Source organism: Silurus meridionalis, chromosome 1 (assembly GCF_014805685.1).
Source record: "Silurus meridionalis isolate SWU-2019-XX chromosome 1, ASM1480568v1, whole genome shotgun sequence".
In the NCBI taxonomy this organism is placed as follows: domain Eukaryota; kingdom Metazoa; phylum Chordata; class Actinopteri; order Siluriformes; family Siluridae; genus Silurus; species Silurus meridionalis.
In genome coordinates this window covers 14424414-14447928 of record NC_060884.1, presented here as the reverse complement: position 1 = coordinate 14447928, position 23515 = coordinate 14424414, and the positions used below count along the sequence as shown (strand labels likewise).

The following is a 23515-nucleotide window of genomic DNA, read 5'->3' as shown; positions in this document are numbered from 1 at the left end:
CTCAAAACAGGAATGTAATATTTCCTTAATGTTATTTAAAAACAACTAACAAACCAAACAAACAAAAAAGAAATAGCAGCAAAAGATCTATAAATCACTAGTGTACTTACTATTTATTTTGTTCTATTTTCCATTTAGGACATATTTAAAGCACAAGTCAAGTCAAGTTTATTTCTATAGTGCTTTTCATTGTCTCAAAGCAGCTTTACAGAATTTAACAATTAAGGTGAACGATGTGTATTTATAATGATGAGCAGGCCATCGCGACTGTGGAAAGGAAAAACTTATGTTATAAGGAAGAAACCTTCAGCGGAACTAGACTCAAAGGGGAACCCATCCACATTTGGGTGACATCAAGAGTGTAATTATCTATTCAGCACATGGATTATTCAGTCCAATTAACAAATAAGTAGTCACTAAAATCCCGTAATTTTATATTAGCTTAATATGTCACTGTCTGTACTGAGTCTCTTTCATGTACACAATGTTTGTGTCTGTATGAACCTGCCCCCAGGATTTTCTAATACATTTGGTTGATGCTAATTACCATAAAAAAAATAAATAAATAAAAAAATGAAGTTCGCAAAAGCATCACCAAGTTATGATCAGATTAGCTAGAAGAGTGTTCAATATGATGCTACTCTTTAATTATAATCTTTGTGGTGTAAAGCATTTGGCAACCTCAACCAAAACTATTAGCTTAATTTAAAGCACTGAGGACCAGGCCGTCAATATGTCAAAATAAAATGTGCAGTGCTAAACTTTTAAATTAAAGACCATGGTCTTTATTTCTGACCATTTATGTCAGCCTGAAGGTAAAAACCACCTGCTTGTGCTAAGCACACTACTAGTCTCAACCAGATGCCATGTGACCTATTACCTACCTGGTAATAATAAAATATAAAAATTCTAGTTTTGCTTGTAGACCCCATCACCTAACCATATTACACAATAAACTGGCACAAAAATCAAACAAATAGCCCCTACCCTGCCACACATACACATACACACAAACATAATTTGGCAGTTTTCTGTTATGACAGTAAAATCTTTTGGGCAGGTAATTCTCTCAACAGAAGAAAATCTAGCCCTATACACATAAGTTGGGTAGGATGCAGGATTTGTTGACGTGTTTTCAGTAAGGGAGTCTCTTCTTCCTCATCTTTTCTTTTTTACATTTTATCTCTTTCTTTTACATGGATATTTAATTTGCCCATTCATCACATGCCATGTACTGGTTACATTAATTCCCATCACAATAATGTAGTTTTTTCAGATTTATAGCAATTTTGGTACGCATGCAGCGAGGCAACAGCAGCCACTTATTTAATTTGAAGAAAGATAGAGAGTCCAAAACCAGGAGGTAATAAATGTGTTTCTCTTTTGGAGCACAGAGTGAGAGAAGAGCATCAGTCTTGATAGTAGCAAAATTTGGTAGCTTTGGATTTGCATGCTGGGCAATGAGAGACAGGCTGTCGGAGTGAGTACAATAACAAAGATGGAGCACTTAGGCCTTGTTCAGGTATGAGCATTGCAGAAAGTTTATTTATGCGTGAAACTGTGTGTATGTGTGATAGCACACAGCATGGGAAACAGCTGGTAAGGTATTAGCAACTGTGAGGTTGTTGTGTGCAAAACAGCCTGCTATTAGCTATAATGATGAGCATCTTAAGGTTGAGCACACAAAAAAGGATGTACAAACACTTTTATTATGTGTGCAAAAAAAATAAAAATAAAAAACAAGCACCTGGGGTTTAATCTTGCTTGATTTCTTAGTGAAGCGAAAATAGGGACGTTTATTGCAAATGCAATTATCTAAGAAAGTGCTGAACTATGCAGAATTACTATTGAATGCCTGAAAATGATTCTTTTTTTTCCCCCACAGTCAATCAATGTCTCTCTCTTTTCAGCTCCCACGTCTGCTTTTGCATTTTTAGGTGTCAGTGCCCTGCAGCACTCTGGAATTGAGCTTCAACTAACTGACAACAAGCTTTGCAATAAGACAAGAAATCTTGCCTTCCAAACTAAGCTCACAAAGCCTTAATTTCCACAAAGCCTATTTAAAAATAGCAACTTTTAATTCCCAGACAGAATGCTACCATACACCTTTAAGTTCAAAGTCATTAGCAAGTATTTTTGTTTTCCATTAGTCATGCCTCTGATAAAAAGAAAAAAGAGTAAAAATGTGGTTATATTTTTCTTTTTATTTCTCCAAGCTTCCAAATCATACAGTTTTATTAAAAAAGGAAAGGATTTTAGTAAGAGAACATGAGAGAATGTTCCTCTGTGCAACTGTATTATCAAGGTTTGTTATGCATGTTTGCTTGATTTTTGGCAGCCTGCCAAAATTGTGCATGACACACACACACACACACACACACACACACACACACACACACACACACACAGTGATTTATGTCGCTTTAATATGGCCATAAGACAGGTCATAATGCAAAACTCATTCATTATTTATATTAATTTGTATTTGAAGTACAATTCACATTTCTTAGTGTTACTTTGTGTTGCTCCGGTATTTCCATGAAACACCTAAAGCTATTTTTGTTTACTATTTTCACTCTATTTACTATTTATTTACATAATTTATTCTGGTTCTAGTTAATGTTCACTACATTAACTTACAAACAATTGAGAGGTATATTCTTACCTTCAACATTCATTTTGAAACCTGATGTGTGTCATGAAAGTCTTGTAAATCAGATGAAACAGAGTATCAAGGTATCTGTCACTAACTTGTGATAATTAAGTGGTACCCTTGTTGATGTTTTACATCATTCTATCTGATTTGACTTAAATTGACTCAATAAAAAAAAGAAAGAGAATGAAGTGAATCAATGCCTAGGGAAAGTGAGGCTGATTAAACACCAGTGATTCTCTGTCCCTCTCTCACTAGCTCTTCCTGTCTCTCTCTCTAAAACACACACACACACACACACACACACACACACTTACTTTCAATGTCTCTATGCAAAAATCAGTAGCTAGAGTGCAGTTTATGCAGTGTAACCTGAACATTGTAGTTCTCTCCATTGTCAAGTCTTCAGTCTCAATTCACTCCTCCATATGAACTAAGTTGGAACTGTATAGAAGGCAACTGTCAAAAAAGTTTTAGCCATTTCCTTCTATTATATCAAAGGTTAGGGTGGCACTTCGTTGTAGATTTCAATATATTATGAATAAATATTAACAAATAATTGTTAATAAGAAAATTTTAAGTTTATATTTTTCATTTAGAAAGTTTATCACAGTTTAAGATAATACTTAACAGTTCAGTTAATGTGTAATATGTTCTACTTTTTTAGACCAGCACTTGCCAAAACCACATTTTGCTTTAATGACAATTTTAAGGTTCCTAGATGAAGTTCCTACCAGCTTTTCATACTCTACTCTCTGGTGAGTTTAAAGGGAAGGCTTTTTGTCCAGGCAGTTCCTCGATGGTATGAAGCAACTTCCATTTCCAACATGCTCTTTAGCCATAGCTTTCCATCATATTTACAGTTTGTCCAATGGTATTTGAATTAACAGAGCCATTTATGCAGATTCCTAGGTAAATGCCAGTTGTGAGTTTCACACAACACAGCTAATAACTATTTTAATACATGCAATATTAAAAGGTTTATTCTTTAAAAGCAAAAAATAAAAAATAAATTAAAAAAATCATTTTGGGCAACACTAATTTAGCTGTATTATTCCATTTAACAGAGTTTAATTAAAAAAAATGTAATGTTGCCTGGTTATGTAAGCCCATCTGCTGCCATAACCATATTTTATTCAGCATAAAAACAGTGCCAAGAATCTCAGGAGCACAATGTCCATTGCTTATTGCTTTCCAAAGTGATCGTTTTATAGGGACTTCATCATCATTTCAGTGAACTAACAAATGGCTGCCATAGGTGCTTCCCTCCATGTCAGGCTGTGGTGATTCCTGTGAGATCTTGGCACTGCAACTGCTTCATGGTCTTTGTTTTTAATGGTCAGTTTTGACATTTTATACATATTTAAGTAAATTCTATGGTATATTCTGCATAAATACCAAAAGATGCCATTTTGTTTGTTATTTGAAGTAAATGGAAAAAGGCATTTGTCAGCCAATTGAAATGACTAAATGAACTAAATAAGCGAACAAAAAGTATAAATACATATTAAATACCGTTCCTATTTTAATGACACATTGTCCATTGTCCTCTAAAAGAAGTGTCCCAATAAAAAGAGAAGTAGTGTTTAGTGTATTGCAAAAAAAGTATATTTAGAAACATGTTAGTGGAATTTCATTAAGTTGGAAGTTACTGATGCTTAAGAATTTTTACTTTTTTTTTTTTTGTCAAATGATTATGGCACATGGAAGTATCTTGTTAACGGCAATTATAACAGCACTAACAATATGAGTATGACTGAAGTTTATGACTTCATTGGGAAAATTAGTTTTTCTTTTAACAAAGTTGTGGTTTTTTATTGATTTACTACCCCTATGTGTATTGTCAGGACAACAAAATTATATAGCTATCTCCTACCAGAAACTATTGATAATACATAACACGTTAAATCTATCCCTGGTGTTGAAAGGCACACTATGTACGTAGTTCTTCTCATAAAAGTACCAAGACATATCACAGTACCTATTGTTGGAACTTACAGCTAAAATATGTCTGTTTTTTAGTCTATTTGATGCATCCTAAACAGCAAGGACAGAGAGAATTAACTAAATACCTCATTAAGTATATGCACACGTCAAGACCTTCATCAAAGTGACCAAATAGCATTGTATCTTGCATGCATACTGTTTCATGCACAAGCATAACAAATTTATATGAGAGGCAAAGAAACCTGCACAAGAATAGATGGAATCTTTTTAGTGGATGAATCCATTTTCAATGTTTTTTTTTTTCTTTTCAGAATTATTCAAATACCACATAGCCAGACTGTTGTCCTTTAAGCACCTGCCAAATTAAATTCCCCTTAGTCCCAACTGGGATGATATATTCATGCCCAAGGCGACTGCCACTACATAGCAATGTGGTTCCTTTACATTGGCCATGCACCACACAGACTCCTGAGCCACCCTCCTATGCTACAGCAGCAGCATTTGTCTGCTTGGATTGACTTTTCATACCACTGGGTGTCAATACAAGCCCCACCTGACAGTCCTGCTGTGCCAGCCTTGTTTGCACTGACAATGACTAGAGGTAACTGCAGTGACAAGAAGCTCCCACTTTAAAAATCTACTGCTGCCCAAAATATTTGATTATGTGATTTTCTGTGGTTTGGAGAAAGGGGGCAGTGTTTTACATTAAATGCCTCATCCTATTCTCATCTCATCAATATTTCATGTTGTTCATGGTTATGGTAATGCTTAATCTTTAGCAACCTACTACTGATTCCAGATTAGAAAGAAACATAGAAAATAATAATGAAAGCACTTTTTTCTTCTCCAGTGTAATTTCAATGTCACCCAAACACTGCTAATGAAATACAATGATTTATGCATATGCATTTGGATTTACTATGAGGTTGCACTTTTTTGATTGCTTAGCCTGAAGCAAAAAGTGTGGTAAATGACAATAAAAAGTACTTTTCATATTTGCTGTCAGAAAACACTTGCATAAGCATGTAATATATGCCTGTCAATATAACACAGAATAAGACTAGCAGACTAGCATATACATTTTAGATAAGTAAGAATGATGTATCTGCCATGTGATGTAACTGTCATACTACATGAGTTCTAAAACATTAAAAAACATAATTTAATAAGATTCATCATTTAGCCGTCTACCGGGTTTATGAATTTAAAAATAGCAAAGAATGTTTTTAGAGGCCATAATTGTTTTTGAGGACAAACTGTTCAAAATGCTTAAAGTCTCCTTTTAGAAATAAAATGGCATTTTGACTATGTAGATAAATGATCCAAAAAAAATAAATAAATAATATATATATATATATATATACACACACACACACACACACACACACACACACACACTGGCGATCAAAATTAGAGAACAATTTATAAACAATTGAACAATTCTGAAATAATTTCATCTTCACTGCTCAACAGTTGAAGGAGTTTTTGTCCTCTCTATACCATGCTACCAGAACACCTTTTTCAAAAAAATAACTAAGGCATTAAAAAAAACATTATTTTCCAAAAAACACTGATCAAAATTAGAGAACACTTTCGGATACCTCCCAGTTATTGGTGTTAATCTGGTACCTGGTGCTAATTTCCTTGATTATCTGTCAACCCCTTATTTAACTGGCAGCCTAACTTCCAGTTTCACTGACTCTGCAAGATGGTGGGCCGCCGTTCTAAAGTGACTGAAAGCGTCCAGCAGCAGGTTGTCGAGATGAAGGCCAAAGGGATGACCCTATCGGCCATAGCAAGACAAGTTGGTCGTTCCAAATCTGTGATTTCAAGAATATTGAATCTTTACAGCATCACAAACTCAATCAAGTCCACCAAGAAGGCTGGTCGTCCACGGAAGACAAATACAAGAGAGGACAGGATACTGCGGAGGATCTCAATGGGCAATCGTTTCCACACTGCAGCTGGAATTGCTCACCAGTTCAGAGCTGAACAGGGTAAGGATCTGTCTCGTCATACAGTGTCTCGACGTTTAAGAGCATTTGGACTGAAAGCCCACTCTGCAGTGACCAAACCTCTCATTAGCAGAAAGAATCAAAAGGCTAGACTAAGCATGTTGTGTGGACAGAGGAGAACTGGTCCAAAGTTCACTTCAGTGATGAAAGCAAGTTTAATTTATTTGGGTCCGATTGGAAACATTATGTTTGGCGACAAACTGGAGAAAGACTGAACCCAAAGTGTGTAAAGAAGTCAGTGAAAAGTGGAGAAGGAAGTGTCATGGTTTGGGGCATGTTTTGTGCAGGAGGAGTTGGGCCTCTTATACAGCTACATGGCAGAGTGAATGCAAATGTTTATCAGAACCTTCTTATGGTTCCAACATATGGTTCCTTCCATGCGTTCATCACCCAATCAGCCCGCAGTGTTCATGCAGGACAACGCTCCATGTCACAGAGCAAAATGGGTAAAGCAGTTCCTTGAAACTGAAAACATTGAAATAATGACATGGCCTGCCCAGAGTCCTGATCTCAACCCAATAGAGAACCTCTGGAAAATCCTTGGCGACAAAGTTACGGCCAAGAAACCCACTACAGTCACCGAACTGTGAAGGAGACTGGAAGAAGAGTGGACCAAAATAATACCAGAGCAGCACCACTGACTGGACACTTGATTAATAAATTTCCAACTCTATCGAGTGTTCTGGAAATTTGTTTTTCTTTGCACAGAGGCAAAATCTAAGGGTACATCCTAGGCTCAAAACAATGGTTTCTACCTTATGTACTTCTTAACTCAAAAGAAGGACAGCAGTTCTTTTTTTTAATTCCTGTCATAATGTCTGTCTGGCTATCAAGTAAACTATGCTGTGCAGCCACAGTGTAGGTCATATTATTCTGCTTCACATAGGTATTCAAATTCAAACTTCTGACGGGCCTCCAATAGGAACTAGGACCATATGCAAGATATATTTATTGAATATATTATGATGTTTTGTAATAAATAATCCTAATGCCAAAGCAGATTGTGTGACTTGTCGCAATTATGCTAGAATTAGTCGCAATATTTGGCATCCTTGGCCGTACACGTGGCAATCTTTGCCATGCGCACCAGTTTCCAGCTGTGAAATATTCCATTGCTAGCAGCTAATGGAATTAAGAAAGAGACACAGACAGACATGCATTCTTATTTAAATGAAAAGAGTATGTACACCAAACCATTTGTTTTCTCTTTGGAAATAAATACAGCACATCAATCTGTTGGAACTTAGGATGGCTTCTGGCCATTAAGTTGTTCCAGCATGTGTTAGGATATCTTGAATCCTTCTGACAAATCACCAGAGGTTAAAGGAATGCTATTTGCTTGCTATATAAAGCACCTGAAGTGAAGTCTACTTGTTCAAAGATAAGACTCACTAGGGGTGAATTACACAGCAGGTCAGAACAGTGGTACAGCTGTTTGTCCACTGACAAAGCAGCACACATGCCCAAAAGAGTGACATTTCCACCCAGAGCAGTTCTAGGTATTTTTTTTTGCAAGTGGAACCAAACAGACCTCTGGGACAAGACAATAGCCCTTGACTGACATTGCTTCTTCTGCATGAATTCCCTCATCTTTCACTAACTGTTCCCATATACTGCCTTTAGTGTTTAAACTCCAGTAATCCACTTACGCCAAAAAAAAAAAGAACTTGGTGTCCAGTGCTGTTCTCACTATCAGTAAGAATGTTGTGGGAATCTTTTACTGTTAGACTCATTGTCATTCATTATAACAGACTCATTGTCACAGTAATGTAGTGTAGCAGGCTGTATATATAGTAAAAATGTTACATATATCAATTAAGGGTGAAATTATTAGCTTATTTTTAATTAATAATAATAGTACATTCAAGCCATGTCAAACAATGTACATGCCTGGTAACTAAACCTATTTTTCCATCTAAAGAAAAGGATTTTAGTATTTAAGGAAGTTCCAGAATTAAGACCATTCCTGAACAGGAGGCCAAACGAAATTTTTAATAGTCCTTTAAGCTATTTACCATATAATTAAAAAAAATAGTCATCGCTGCTTGAATTCATCCAGGCAACTGTCTTTTATTTAACTATCAACTCATACTGTGACAATCACTGCAAATAATATTTATTGATTTTTATTGTAAAAAAAAATTATTTTGGTTTCGACAGCTACATTTGGCTCCTTTACTGAAAAATAAATAATATTTGTCCAAATCTTCAGGCCTGTTAACAGCTCAGTAGAAAACAAATTGATTTGTGAAGACTATTGAAGACACTCTAATAGTGGAATGTCCCATCTATTGGCTTCACATTGTTCTACAAAAGGTCAACCTGCAAAATATTCCCTACCACATCCAGTGTTATCCATACGTTTTGATGCCACACTGTAACTATTTGGTTCTCTAAATGGTTTTTCATCTGTCAAGACACAGGGTGCTTCCTTGTCTGAGATGAGCATGTCCCACAGGGTAATGGGTCATTACCACTGCTTATAAACTGGCTAGAAGCCCAGTCCTTGCATGATGGGTCACTCTACAAAGAATGTTTCATCCTCATCAGCAGCACTAAGTAGTGTGCAGCTTCAGTTCTTTACTGTGTCTAATATAGCCCTGCAGATTTTATAAAGCTCAGCATATAGAATGAGTGAGGCGATCATATCTGAATGTCTAAGGTTGAGTCAGTTCCTTGAGACATACCGGTATAGGTTATCCAGGTGTTAAAACATTGCCCCCTGGTGGTTAATAGAGGTGCACTAGAAAGTTAGGCTACATTTAACTAGTGTTCTCTAAGCACATGATAATCACCAGGGTCTCCTGTCACTTAAAAAATTAGACCGTGAATAAATTGGGGGTTAAACTCTCATGCAGAGAAAATCAAAATACATTATCTCAGTCCAAAATTAAAAATTAAAAATAAATCGTACAGTTCAAAAAGATGTTGGCAGCTACTGATTGGTGTAAGCCATTGGTATAAACTACATGGGTAAATAATAACAAAAACTGTGTGTGTCAATAAAAATTTATGTGCATGTAGCACATACAGGTGCATCTCAATAAATAAGAATATCATTAAAAAGTTTATTTATTTTAGCAATTTAATACAGAAAGTGAAACTTGTATATCATATAGATTAATCACACAAAGACTGATATATTTCAAGTGTTTATTTCTTTTAATTTTGATTAATTTGGCTTACAGCTACTGAAACCTAAAATTCAGTATCTCAGAAAATTAGAATATTGTGAAAAAGTTTAATATTGGGGACTCGTGGTGTCACACTTTAATAAGCTAATTAAATCCAAACACCTCCAAATGTTCCCTGAGCCTTTAAATGGTGTCTCATTCTGGTTCAGTCTACACAATCATGGGGGAAGACTGCTGACTTGACAGTTGTACAGAAGATGATCATTGATACCCTGCACATGTAGGACACCAAAAAGACACAAAAGGTCATCGCTAAAACAGCTGGCTGTTCACAGAGTGCTGTATCCAAGCACATTAATGGAAAGTTGAATGGAAGGAAAACATGTGATAAAAAAAAGGTTAAACGAAGCCCAATTCAAGAATTTGGTGGAGAGGACTGCAGCTGGAGTCAGTGCTTCAAGAGCCACCAAGCTAAGACCATGGGCTACAACTGACACCTTCCTTGTGTCAAGCCACTCCTGAACCAGAGACAATGTCAGAGGTGTCTTACCTGGGCAAAGTACAAAAAGGACTGGACTTTTGCTCAGATAATAGATAATCTATGGGGTATTGTCAAAAGAAAAATGAGAAACAAGAGACCAAAAAATGCAAATGAGCTGAAGGCCACCGTCAAAGAAACCTGGGCTTCTATACCACTCCAGCAGTGCCACAAACTGATCACCTCCATGCCACACCGAATTGAGGCAATAATTAAAGCAAAAGAGCCCCTACCAAGTATTAAACAATTAAAAAGTAAAACAAATAAACACTTGAAATATACAGTGCCCTCCACAATTATTGGCACCCCTGTTTAAGATGTGGTCGTGGACTTCTAAAAATTCTCCTTTTTTTTAAAACAACACAGAACCCAAATGCAAAAAAAGAGAAAAATCGAACCTTTCATTTAAGTACATAACTTTGGTGGTAAAAAAAATCATACATTTAGAAAAAAAAAAACCTTGAAATCATGTGTCCCACAATTATTGGCACCCCTAACAATTCCTCTGAAAAATTTAATTGTTTTTTTTTTATATATATTTTTCTGTAGTTGCTAAGGTTGGTCAGGGTATCTAGGGACTTTTAATTAGTAATTCATGATTTCCTGTTTCCCTGGGGTATAAATATGACGTGACACAGAGGCCTAATTCTCTTACCCATTTGTCAACATGGCAAAGACAAGAGAACACACCATTCAAGTAAGGCAGATGTGTGTCGACCTTCATAAGTCAGGCAATGGCTACAAGAAAATAGCCACTCGCCTTAACTTGCCGGTATCTACAGTCAGAGGAATCATTAAGAAGTTTAAAACAACTGGAACAGTGACAAACAAGGCTGGAAGAGGTCCCAAGTTTATCTTGCCACAACGCACAGTGAGGAGGATGGTAAGAGAAGTAAAAAAATTTCCCAAGCTCACCGTCACAGAATTGCATCAAAGAGTGGCATCTTGGGGTCACAGAGTCTCCAAAACAACCATCAGACGCTCTCTACATGCCAACAAGCTGTTTGGGAGGCATGCAAGGAAAAAGCCTTTTCTCACTAACACTCACAAACGTAAACGTCTGGAGTTTGCTAAGCGGTACTGGGACTTCAACTGGGATCGTGTGCTTTGGTCAGATGAGACTAAGATTGAGCTTTTTGGCAACAAACACTCTAAGTGGGTCTGGCGTAAAACAAAAGATGAGTATGCCGAAAAGCACCTCATGCCCACCGTGAAGTATGGTGGAGGATCTGTGATGCTGTGGGCCTGTTTCTCTTCCAAAGGCCCTGGGAACCTTGTTAGGGTGCATGGCATTATGAACGCTTTGAAGTACCAGGATATTTTAAATAAAAACCTGATGGCCTCTGCCAGAAAGCTGAAGATGGGTCGTCATTGGGTCTTTCAGCAGGATAATGATCCAAAACATGTGGCAAAATCTACACAAAAGTGGTTCAGCAGTCACAAACTCAAGGTCCTCCCATGGCCATCTCAGTCCCCAGACCTCAACCCAATCGAAAACCTGTGGGGCGAGCTAAAGAGAAGAGTGCATAAGAGAGGACCCAGGACACTGGATGATCTAGAAAGATTGTGCAAAGAAGAATGGTCAAAATCCTCTCTCTGTGTTCTCCAATCTTGTGAAATGTTATAGGAGGAGATTAAGTGCTGTCTTGTTGGCAAAAGGAGGTTGTACAAAGTATTAACATCAGGGGTGCCAATAATTGTGGCATGATTTCAAGTTTGTTTTTTTTTTTCTAAATGTGTGATTTTTTTACCACCAAAGTAATGTACTTAAATAAAAGGTTGGATTTTTCTCTTTTTTTGCATTTGGGTTCTATGTTGTTTTCAAAAAAAAGGAGAATTTTTAGAAGTCCACGACCACATCTTAAACAGGGGTGCCAATAATTGTGGAGGGCACTGTATCAGTCTGTGTATGAGGAATCTATATAATATACGGTTTTGTAAAAAATTACTAAACTAAATAAACTTTTCAATGATATTCTAATTTATTGAGATGCACCTGTATGTAGTCAGAGTAGATATTTTTATGGTATAGCAGGAAGGTTTGGTATCAACATGCAGTTGTTTCTCAAAACAGGGTGAGCTTGTGTTATGTCCTTGTACAACTCTAAATACAGAGTAAATCCAGAATGAATACAGTTCATCAAAAACTGTTTTCTGAAATGTTTCTTTACTGATGTATTAAATTTGCATTTCCAGATGTTCTGTCTATTATTAGCTCAATTGCCTTAACCATTTTTCATAATATTCTCTAACAAAAAGTAATATCACCAAAATTGCTGCTACTGATGATAATCAGATTAATTTTTGTTTTTCATCAAAACTCGATATATATAGTATGAATATAACTTGAGACTGAAATGAGATTTAACTCTAACACCTACAGTTAAACTTTATTTAAACAGTGGCTATAGCACTGTTTCACAAACCATATTTGTCATGCACTAAATTAGTCAATAGAATTTCTGCTGTAAATAAATGTGCACAAGTTTGTATTTTTGTAATAATAGGTCCTGGTCACAAAGCAGGAATAGACCCTGGATAGGATCAGACCAAAGCAGCACACCATTCAGACATACACACTGTCATAGTCATTAAATCATTTATACGCTCAGTTTAGAGTTTGCAAAATCACAGGCACGATTTTTGGTTAGTGAAAGGACATTCATTCAAGCTCAGTTTTTATTTAGAGATCAAAAAGTATATTTAAAAGTATTAATAGTACAAATATAGAAATAGCATTACTTTTGTTTTAATAAAAGAAGTACATAAGTGCAGTGAATGATACTAAAATATACATTAAAATATAAACAAAGCATACACCGACATAAGACTGAAACTAGTTCTAACAGTAGAGTTTGTAACTGTAATTATATTAAAAAAAAATTCTGAATAATGAATTGTTTACTCAAAACTGAGTCTACATACAATGTCAACTTTGTGAGTGTCATTGCATTTTAATTGCAAATCATGCAAAATAATTTTAAATATTTTTCACTGTCCTCTCTGAATCAAGGTCTTACTAAAATTTTAAATAATAAAAAAAAAGGTAAATAAATAATTTATACCATATGACTTCTGCAGGGCTTTATTTGAGAACTGATTAATGGGTATTGGTATGCACACCTTCTGCACAGCTTCAAATTTGTTTGTCCATTCTTTTGGGCATTCACTTTTAATTACACAAAAAGACCAAACTTAACAGAAAATAAGAGACAAAGCCCACTAGGGCTATTATCTTCTCCCCTGTAAGCCTTCACGATGGGGCTGTGTCATGTATAGCATCTGGTACTTCTGGGATAGTCATTTTGATCCATCTGGTTTGAACCAAACCAGTTCCCTCGATAAAACAAAGCATTAATTAAGCTAAAGGAAAACAACAATTTTCATCCTTTTTGCGAGTCCTGCATGTGCTTATGGCAGGTGACTGTGATGATTCTAAGTGCAAGCAGAATTTATTGCAAAAGATGAACAAATCCAAATTAATAACCAAAACAGCAGAAATCAAAAGCCAGAAACTTTTGTGTTAAGAGTATACTCAAAGCGAGACTTTGCATTGATTTGATTGTAACTATGGGATGTTTTTGTGTGTCCATGATTGAGTCCAGCTGTGTGTGATCAATAGTCAAGTAAACTTGAACATGATAGTAGCTGTTTGTTATGAGAAATCGAATTCAGGTCAGGCATGTTATTATATGGTGAAATCTGATAGCCCTTTGGGAAATATGGCAGTGGCATGATAGCCATTTAGAATAGTTTTTGTTTATATACAGTATTTGTTCTTACCAAAAGTTATTTTCTTAATTCTCCTATCTAAATGGCATTTGAAAAATCTATACATATGGGTAAAATATATAAAAAGGCCTTTTACTAAGCCATGCTCTGCAAGTTTATAATTCTATAAATTACTCCCTTTCAAGCTGTCTTTTAATGTTTAGTAGGCATACTTCCTCTCCCTAAAAGTAGGACATATTGTTTTCCCATGATGCTGGATCTTTGAATAAAACTGTGCTAAAGTATGCCATGCCTAGTATGACATTTGGATGAGTGATAAATATTTTTATTTTGACTGTAAATACTTTGTAATTAAATATCACACTCATTATTATTCACTAAGCTAATATAATGCGGTCACTAATTTAGTAAAGAAAAAAAGCACATTTGCAGACTGTCACTGGATTTAAAACCATGGTCCTAAATAAGCAGTCAATATCTAATTACTCCATTTTGCCGATATTGGTTTCTTGAAAGATACAGCACTACAGAGAATGGACATGTCAGTCCATTGCACTGTCACCTCTGAGAGGAATCAAACAAAGAACTTAACGATCATTCATTATTTCAAACGTGGAAAAAAATTAATTAAACATTTATGTGTGCAAAGGTCAAAAGGTCCATGAGATTTCAACATGGAGGAATGTTTGGTTTAAATTATTTTTGTCTATATTTGATTTATGGTTTGATTTAAGTCTAGGCAGAAATATACCAGTGACAAGAATGGATGGATGGATAGATAGAAGAACCAATGTAATGCAGTGAAGAATATGCAAATACCTGGTCCCCAGTATTTTTTACCCCAAAAAAAGGACAAAGGACTACTTATTTAATCTAACTATGCAAGATTTTATGCATGATTACATTTATTTAACTACATGGTTTTAGCCTTATGTTGGATGCTCCTGTTTTGCTTAAATAAAATATCTGTAGCTACTCTGATGAGGCACTTCTGCAATATTGTCATAGCAGGGCACCTGTGACCTTATAAAATACCAGTGGCACTGTTGTAAATGCTGAGGCACATGCTGAAATACGCTTTGCTCTTTATTTGCTTTAGGCAAATTAATGATGAAGTAGATAAAAGCAAAAATGGTAAAAAAAATGTTTTATTATTATTATTTAACGTTATAGTGATTTAGGTCCACTCCAACAATCCTTAAATTCTGCATAATGTTTTGTCCACACAAACATGATAAATTCATGGCCAGAATACATACACATATACATATATACATTATATATATATATATATATATATATATATATATATATATATATATATTTTTTTTTTTTTTTTATTAATTGTTTATTTAGTTGCAATTTGTACAGAGTTCCTTTTTAATATATCTTGCAAAGTGATCTAACACCTCAGCCCCAGCTGCCATTCTGAGCTCAAGTAAGTAAGAAATTACTTTTACTTACATCCTATAAAAATGCACAATTAAATGCTTAAATAGTTAGAACATGGGCTTAGGGACTTCTTGAAATAGTACTGCACATCATTTAAGATTATTCAATCGGCACAAGAAGAGTAAAAGCTTAGTGAGGCTTTGGGATTTTTCACAAGCAGGGCACATGTAACACAATTAACATTCTCTCTCTCTCTCTCTCTCTCTCTCTCTCTCTCTCGCCACTTTCCTGATAAATGTACTTTTTTTTTGGTGGTGCAGAAGTTGCTGGGTCTATCATACTGTTTGCATGTTGTAAAAAAAATTATATATTTTCATTTGCACCCTATTGGGCCATCTAGAAATTATGTTTGCTGTTCAAAATAACAAACCCTGTGTGTGTTTCAAAAGCAAAAATTTATTTTGGTGCAAATAACACTTCATAAATACATTACATTTAATAAACTCTCTCTCTTTTTCTTTCTCTTTCACCACTACATGTGCAGGGTAATTCTTTGCTCTCTTCAAATTGCCTTAGAATCAAACCAGGATATTATTGCCATATTTTTGACAATTTAAATAGCCTTATTAATGGATTCCCTTGATCCTGTTTAAACATGTATGCAGCATGTAACTTTCCAGGGTGTACCCCATAACAGCAGGATTGGGGTCTGATGGCAGCTGTTTCCAATGTGGAACCACTTGGCCTCCTATACTTGAGATCCCTGCAGTGGTGGCTCAGGACCAGAGGGTTTTCCAGGAGAGGCAATGCTCTGCATGATGAAGGTCACACGGCGAGCCAAACGGGCCTCAGACATGTGGAAAAAACCCGGATTCCTGTCACAGGGCCCCATGTTTTTGGGCTCCTTGTCATCACTTAAAGCTAACAACAGATGCCTCCCTCACCAGTCATGCTCCATGCGTTCTCTTCTCCTCCCTTTCAAGCCCCAGACCAGGAGAAGCTTATTTGGGTTTGTTCAATGCAAGCACTGGACACATACGTCCACAGGACTGCCCCATGGGGGACAGCATACCCTCAGTAGGTGGATTGTGGATGCTATCTCCTCCGCTTATGAGTCCTCTTTGGAGCTCACTCTACCCTGAGTGTAGCGGCCTCTAAGGCCCCAGCTGACCTTCATCTGGTCTTACAGCCTTGATATTAGTGCCACTCCCAGCCCCTCTGTCCTTTGGTCTAGCTGTGCTCATCCACACTAGGCAGGGACTGGTCAGTCTGGTGGTATTGTACACTTGTTTTCAAAGCGGATTTGACGCAGCTCGAGTCCCCGAATGGGAACGTCTCTAAGTTACGCATGTAACTCTGGTTCCCCAAAGTAACGAGAAGTGGCGTCTCGGTTCCACACTCCCTGCATCCCTGCGAGCACTTCCTTTATATTTTGAAGCTAGCTCTGTCTCCACGGCATGTCTTTTTATAGCTTCCTGGTCATGACGTCAACCTAGCCAGTGACATTCATAGTTCAGAGCGTGGTAACGCAGATGTGTTCTCAAAGCATTGCTGACGCAGTGTCTCTTTCCATTGGGGAACCAAGCCACAAAAATCAACAATTAAACTATGATAGTTCAAATGTACAGAAATACAGAACCAGTCAAAAGTCTGAACAAACCTTCTCCTTCAGTGGTTTTTCTTTTTTTTTCCTTTCAACATTGTATATTAATACTGAAGACGTCTAAACCAGTGGTCCTTAACCTTTTTTGCGCCACGGACCGGATTATTGTCGTACAATATTTTCACGGACCGGTTTTATGTCAGACAATATTTTCACAACAAAATAAAATAAAAATTTTCCAAGGTACCAATTGACCAATGGACTGGTGCCGGTCCGCGGCTCAGGGGTTGGGGACCACTGGTCTAAACTATTAAAGATGCCATACATGTGTGGAATTATGTAGTAAACAAAAGCGAATATGTGAAAATGCTTTCTTTTTTAGCTTATACAAAGTAGCTATATTTAGCTTTGATGACAGTTTGGCAAACCCATTGCATTCTATTATCAAATTCGAGATTGTGTCCCGGAATGTTTATCAATTCACAGGTGTGCCTTGTCGAGAGATAGTTTGTGACATTGGTTCCCTTCTTTATGCTTTAGACCATCAGTTTTCTTGTGCAAGGAAAAGGTGACCACAACTAGTGTACAAATCCATATTATAGCAAAAAACACTTGTAGTTTAGTAAGTAGAAAAGACAGTCTATCACTTTAAGAAATTAAGTTTAGTCATTCCGAAAAATCATAAGAACTTTAAAAATATTGCCAAGCACATTCTCCAAAACCATCAACCACTATGATTAAAAAGGCTCTCATGAGGACTGTCCATAGAAAGGAGGACCAGTAGCTACCTCTGTTGTGAACAATTAGTTTATCAAAATTACTGGCCTCAGAAACCACTGATTTACATAAACACTTCTCAGGGTTCAAGTATTTCATATTTCAGACATATTTCAACATCCACTGGTCAGAGGAGACTGCATAAGTCAGTATCTCATCAAAAACAGGCAAGAAACCCACACCCAACACAAATGGCAGCCACAGCCTTACTACCAGTGAGCATGACAACACACATATGTACATATATTTACAACTGATTTAGTACAGAAAGTATTTACAATCAGCTCTCCAAGACGCAAAAACAGTACAGGGCAAACTCGAAGTCGGAACAGGCGTAGGTAAATTCAAATTTAATCACAAAACACGAAACACTTTATACGGCCGCCTCCTGGTGAGGTCATCTACAGGAGGTGGGCACGGCTTCATTAACCTGGAGTGCAAAGAAGGCCTCTATTAGAGTTTGAAATGGCACCTGCACACATACAAACCCACACATCCAACACATTGCAATACAACACGCAAATTACTGTGGCTTGTAATACAAGAAGCACAAGGAAATGGACTTTAGATCAGTGGAACACAGTCTGATGACAGTGGAAGTCTGAGGGAGTCCAAATTTAAGATTTTTGGTTAACCCCTATATCCTTGTTAAACGTACAAAAGGTGAATGTATAAATTGTGAATGTGTGGTTGTTGAATTCTGCTTCAGACATTTCCAAATCTTAGTTCTGGCTGTTCCTTCTTTAACATCAGGCAGCATTGCAAGACAGGGAAAACATTGGACCTTCAGTGCTAGTTCCATTGTACACCGAAAGACATAAGGTTGTTCATGATCTATGCTTTTTTCTGTCCACACACAGTCAAAATGCTTCAGCCAGAGACACAAATTTTGTATGTATTATTGTGTATAGCGCCCTCTTTTCACAAGTCATATGTTCAACAAGTCATCAATGGGTTTACTTAATTAAGTTACACAAAAATTCTATTAGTACCGACAGATAGTACAGACAGACAACACAAGACAGTGTGGGACAATACACATAAAACAAGATACGGCCAATCAGTAAACCTACTGTATACTCTGAATATACAGTGCTGTGCAAAGAGAACTATAAAGATTATAACAAGAGTATATGTAAACTAACACAATGCAGTGCAAAAAACAGCAGTAGCAGCAGTTGAGAGTTGCAAAAAACAGCATAAAAATGGTATAATATGGTTAAGTATAAATAAATGGTGGTAGGTTCCCTGGTGGTCTAGTGGTTAGGATGCGGTGCTCCCACCGCTGCGGCCTGGGTTTGATCCCCGGTCAGGGAACCAACCAGAGCCACTTTCAGTGCCGGTCCCAAGCCCGGATAAATTGGGGAGGGTTGCGTTAGGAAGGGCATCCAGCGGAAAAACGTGTGCCAAATCAAACATGCGGAGGATCCGCTGTGGCGACCTCTAACGGGAGAAGCCGAAAGAAAGTTTTTAATAAATAAATGGTGGTGGAATGGATTGAGATGAGTAATGAGTGTGTATTAAGTTAAGCTTGTACCGTTTCAGTAACAGTTGAGTGAGTGAGTGAGTGAGTGAGTGTGTGTGTGTGTGTGTGTGTGTGTGTGTGTGTGTGTGTGTGTGTGTGTGTGTGTGTGTTCGAGTTAAGTTCTGTGTGTTGTGGAGCCTAATGGCTTGCGGGATAAAGCTGTTACACAGTCTGGATGTGATGGCCCGAATGCGTAGGAACCGCTTTTCTGATGGCAAGAGTGTGAGGGGTGTGTGGGGTCATCCACAATATTGTTGGCTTTACAGATGTGGTGTAAATATCCATGATTGAGGGAAGAGAGACTCAGATGAGCTTCTCAGCTGTCCTCACTATCCTCTGTAGGGACTTGCGATCCGAGATGGTGCAGTTCCTAAACCAGGCAGTGATGCAGCTGTTCAGGATGCTCTAAATGGTCCCTCAGTAGTAAATGGTCAGGATGGGAGAAGAGAGATGAGCCTACCTCAGCCTTCTCAAGAAGTAGAGATGCTGCTGGGCTTTCTTGGAGATTGAGCTGGTTTTGAGTGACCAGGTGAGGTTATCCACCAGATGAACACCAAGGAATTTGGTGCTCTTGATGATCTCCACTGAGGATCCATCGATGATCAGTGGAGAATGGCCACTCTGTGCACAACCATCTCTTTGGTTTTGTCAACGTTCAAAAACAGGTTGTTGGCTTCACACCAGGCTGTTAAATAGTGCACCTCCTCTCTGCATGCTGACTAATCATTCTTGCTGATGAGACCCACCATGGTCATGTCATCTGCAAACTTGACAATGTGGTTCAAGCTGTGTATTGCTACACAGTTGTGAGTCAGCATAGTGAACAGCAGTGGGCTGAGCACACAGCCCTGAGGGGCCCCAGTGCTCAGTGCCGTGGTGCTGGAGATGCTGTTCCCGATTCGGACTAACTGAGGTCTCCCAGTCAGGAAGTCCAGGATCCAGTTGCAGAGGGAGGTGTTTAGGCCCAGTAGGCTCAGCTTATCGATCAGATGCTGAGGAATGATTGTGTTGAATGCTGAGCTGAAGTCAATGAACAGCATTCATACATACGTGTCCTTGTTAAGGTGGGTGAGGGCCAAATGGAGGGTTGCGGAGATGGCCTCATCCATGGAATGGTTTGGACGATACACAAACTGCATGGGGTCTAGTGAGGGTGGAAGTTGGGTCTTGATGTGCCTCATGACGAGCCTCTCAAGCATGTCATCACGATGTTTGAAATAGGACGATAGTCATTGAGGCAGGAAACAGTAGACTTCTTCAGCACAGGGGCGATGATCATCGTCTTGGGGCACGTAGGAACAACGTTGCTGCTCAGGGAGATGTTAAAGATGTCGGTAAAGACATCCGCTAGCTGTTCTGCATATTCCCTGAGCACTCTGCCAGGAATGTTGTCTGGTCCAGCGGACTTCCGTGGGTTAACTCTGCATAGAGTTTTCCTCACTTCAGCTGTGCTTAGACAGAGCACCCGGTCACTGTAAAGAGGGGTGGTCTTTCTCGTCTTCACGTTGTTCTGTCCCTCGAACCAGGCGTATAAGTCGTTCAGCACATCTGGGAGGGAGGCGTCATGGTCACAAGCAGGTGATTTCTTGTAATTCGTGATCGCCTGGATGACCTGCCACATGCGCTGAGTGTCTCCGCTGTACTGGAAGTGGTTGTGGATTTTGTTGCTGTGTGCGGGCTTGGACAGTGGAACAGTTTGGCCCTTGCTGTTCTTAAGGCCGTCTTGTCCCCTGCTCTGAAGGCAGAGTCTCTTTGTTTTGCGCACGCACTTTTGCGTCACGTCATCAACACACTTGCTGATGTAGCTAGTCACTGATGATGTGTACTCCTCCAAGTTAAAGGAAACGCCATTGGTTGCAGCCTCCCATTCAGTGCACTCAAAACAGTCCAGAAGAGCAGAGGTGGCTCCTGCTGGCCAGGTTTTCACCTGTTTCAGAACGTCTGAGTAGCCGAGATGGGGCGGGGCTCTGCACGATACATGCCGGGGATGTTTGTGTAAACAAGATCCAGCGTGTTCGCTTCTCTCGTTGCAAAGTCCACATGTTCTTGTTCAAGAATAACAATATTCTTGTTATTTGCAGATGATGTTCTTTTAGCACCATCCCAAATAGATCTCCAACCCTTATTTGGCTTCTGAGTGTGAACATGAATGAAATGCTCTCTTCAGGTCAGCAAAGAAACATTGTGCCTGGTGGAAATTATTTAATACCTCTGTATCTTATTTATGAGTGATGGGAAAAGAAACTAAGAGTGAACAATCCAGTTCAGCAGTGTTGCAGTCACTGCGCCAGACTGTGGTGGTGAAGTAGGATCTCAGTTTTTAGACAAAGCTTTTTGTTTACAGTCAAATTATTTCCCTATCTCACTTATGCTCACAAGTTGTTGGTAATGGCAAAAACAAAAAGTAGTTTAGTCACTTAAAGGGGATTATATATTTGAATTGGATTGAGAACATCTGGCACCCTCAGAGGGTGTTGGAATGCCAGGGATAGACTGGCCTTCTGAGCTTAGTGCCAACTGTGAGTAGCAAGAAAGATAGAAAGAAAATAAATAACGAATGAATCCTTACAGAATCCTTTGTATTTGTTTTTGGTTTTGGATGAAAGCATCTGCTAAATTATAGTACAGTAATCATATTGCAGTGTACTATACAGAATAGTTTTTTTTTTTTTTAATAAAGTACTTGTCTTATTTTACATCAAATTATAATAATGGCATTTGGCAGATTCCCTTATTCAGATTGAAAAGACTCACTTATTTTGTATCATTGTATGTGTGTGGATCAAGTGCTACTGTGGAGGTGATTGCTGTGCAGCCCAATATGTTAGAATATCCCTCAATCATTTAGCTAAAAATGGCTAGCAAACAAAGACGAAAGGCTTAGTATTCTAGGATAAATGCTCACAGCAGAAGGTCTATAGATCACACTCGTGTGAGAAGAAGAACTAGACAGATACCTCATAATTAAAAGCAGGAGAGATGGTAGCTTAGTGGTTAAGGCTCTGGGTTACTTATGACAAGGTTAGCGGTTCAATTCCTGGTATTGCTCCTACCACTCTTGGGGCCCTTGGGCAAGGCCCTTAACCGGCTGTGCTCCAGGGGTGCCGCAACATCGCTGACCCTGTGCTCTGACCCCAGCTTCCTAAATCGCAAGGATATTTAAAAAAAAATAATTCACTGTGCTGTAAAGTACATGTGAAAAAGCATAAAGCACCTCTCTCTCTCTCTCTCTTGCTTTAATACTGAAATCACAATGACTAGTGAATTGCTAAAAAAAAAAGGTTTATATTTTTCTAAGAAAGATTTACTAATCTGATACAAATAGATTTTTAGACATCTACTGTAAGTAATGTTTGTAGAGGATATCTGCAATTAATCAAACTGTATGGCATAAGCAATCACTCTATAAATGGCAGGAATGGAAGTGTTTTAGAAATGTATGTATTGTTGTTCAAATAATAATTAAAAGCATATCAAGATCTGACTGACAGAGCACTGAAAGCTCAAGCTTTCCAAGCTTGCAAATCAAGTATTTTGGTCCAGACATTTTATAGTGTCTTTTCCAGCGCCTTCAAAATCCACTATGGTTTGGCAGAAACTCTAACATGCTGAATGTGCTAGAAAATCCTATCTAAGAGGGATCACTTACAACAAGCATAACATGTAGTAAGACAGGCTTTGTCACTTTGGCAGGGCAAAAGAGAAGCTGCAAATCAAGTGGACATCCTGAAATGGCATTAAAATGGCAACAGAAGGTCAACCTAGAGAGACAGCTTAGGCTTAGGTGTAGGCCAAAGAGAAACTTTTAGGCCGAATATTGTCAGAATCTATTAGAAGTGATCCTTTGGAAAATTATATGGAAATAAAAAAGAAAAAAGGATGTTGGTCTGGTTGGAACCGGATATGTGTATTTGTTAAGTGTAACAAGAAATCCATAATGATGAATGAATGAAAAATACATGAATCATACCATTGCTACACCCTTAGTCACTGTGGAGGCCTGTATGGTTCTGTTGTTGACTTGTTTGCAACACTGAATGATGTGGAACTTCCATAGAACACATAAGCTACTTCAACACAAACCAGGGCCTAATCAACCCAGGCTTAATGTATGCATTGTTACTAATGATAAAGGATATAGGAAAATACTGTTCACGTGTCAGAGAACCACCAGCCATGCCTCACTTCAAAGCTCACAG

At 37.9% G+C, this 23515-nt stretch overlaps 2 long non-coding RNA genes across 2 annotated transcripts in view; both read right to left on the bottom strand.

Moving 5' to 3' along the window:
- The window catches only part of LOC124393236, a 38634-nt gene that overhangs the window by 2308 nt on the left and 12811 nt on the right, over positions 1–23515 (bottom strand). The window lies entirely within an intron of this gene.
- On the bottom strand, positions 17658–23509 carry LOC124393227. The gene is made up of 3 exons (XR_006927298.1): positions 23287–23509; positions 22274–22458; positions 17658–18221 (listed from the first exon to the last, which is right to left on the bottom strand). It is a non-coding gene; the product is annotated as an uncharacterized LOC124393227 (long non-coding RNA).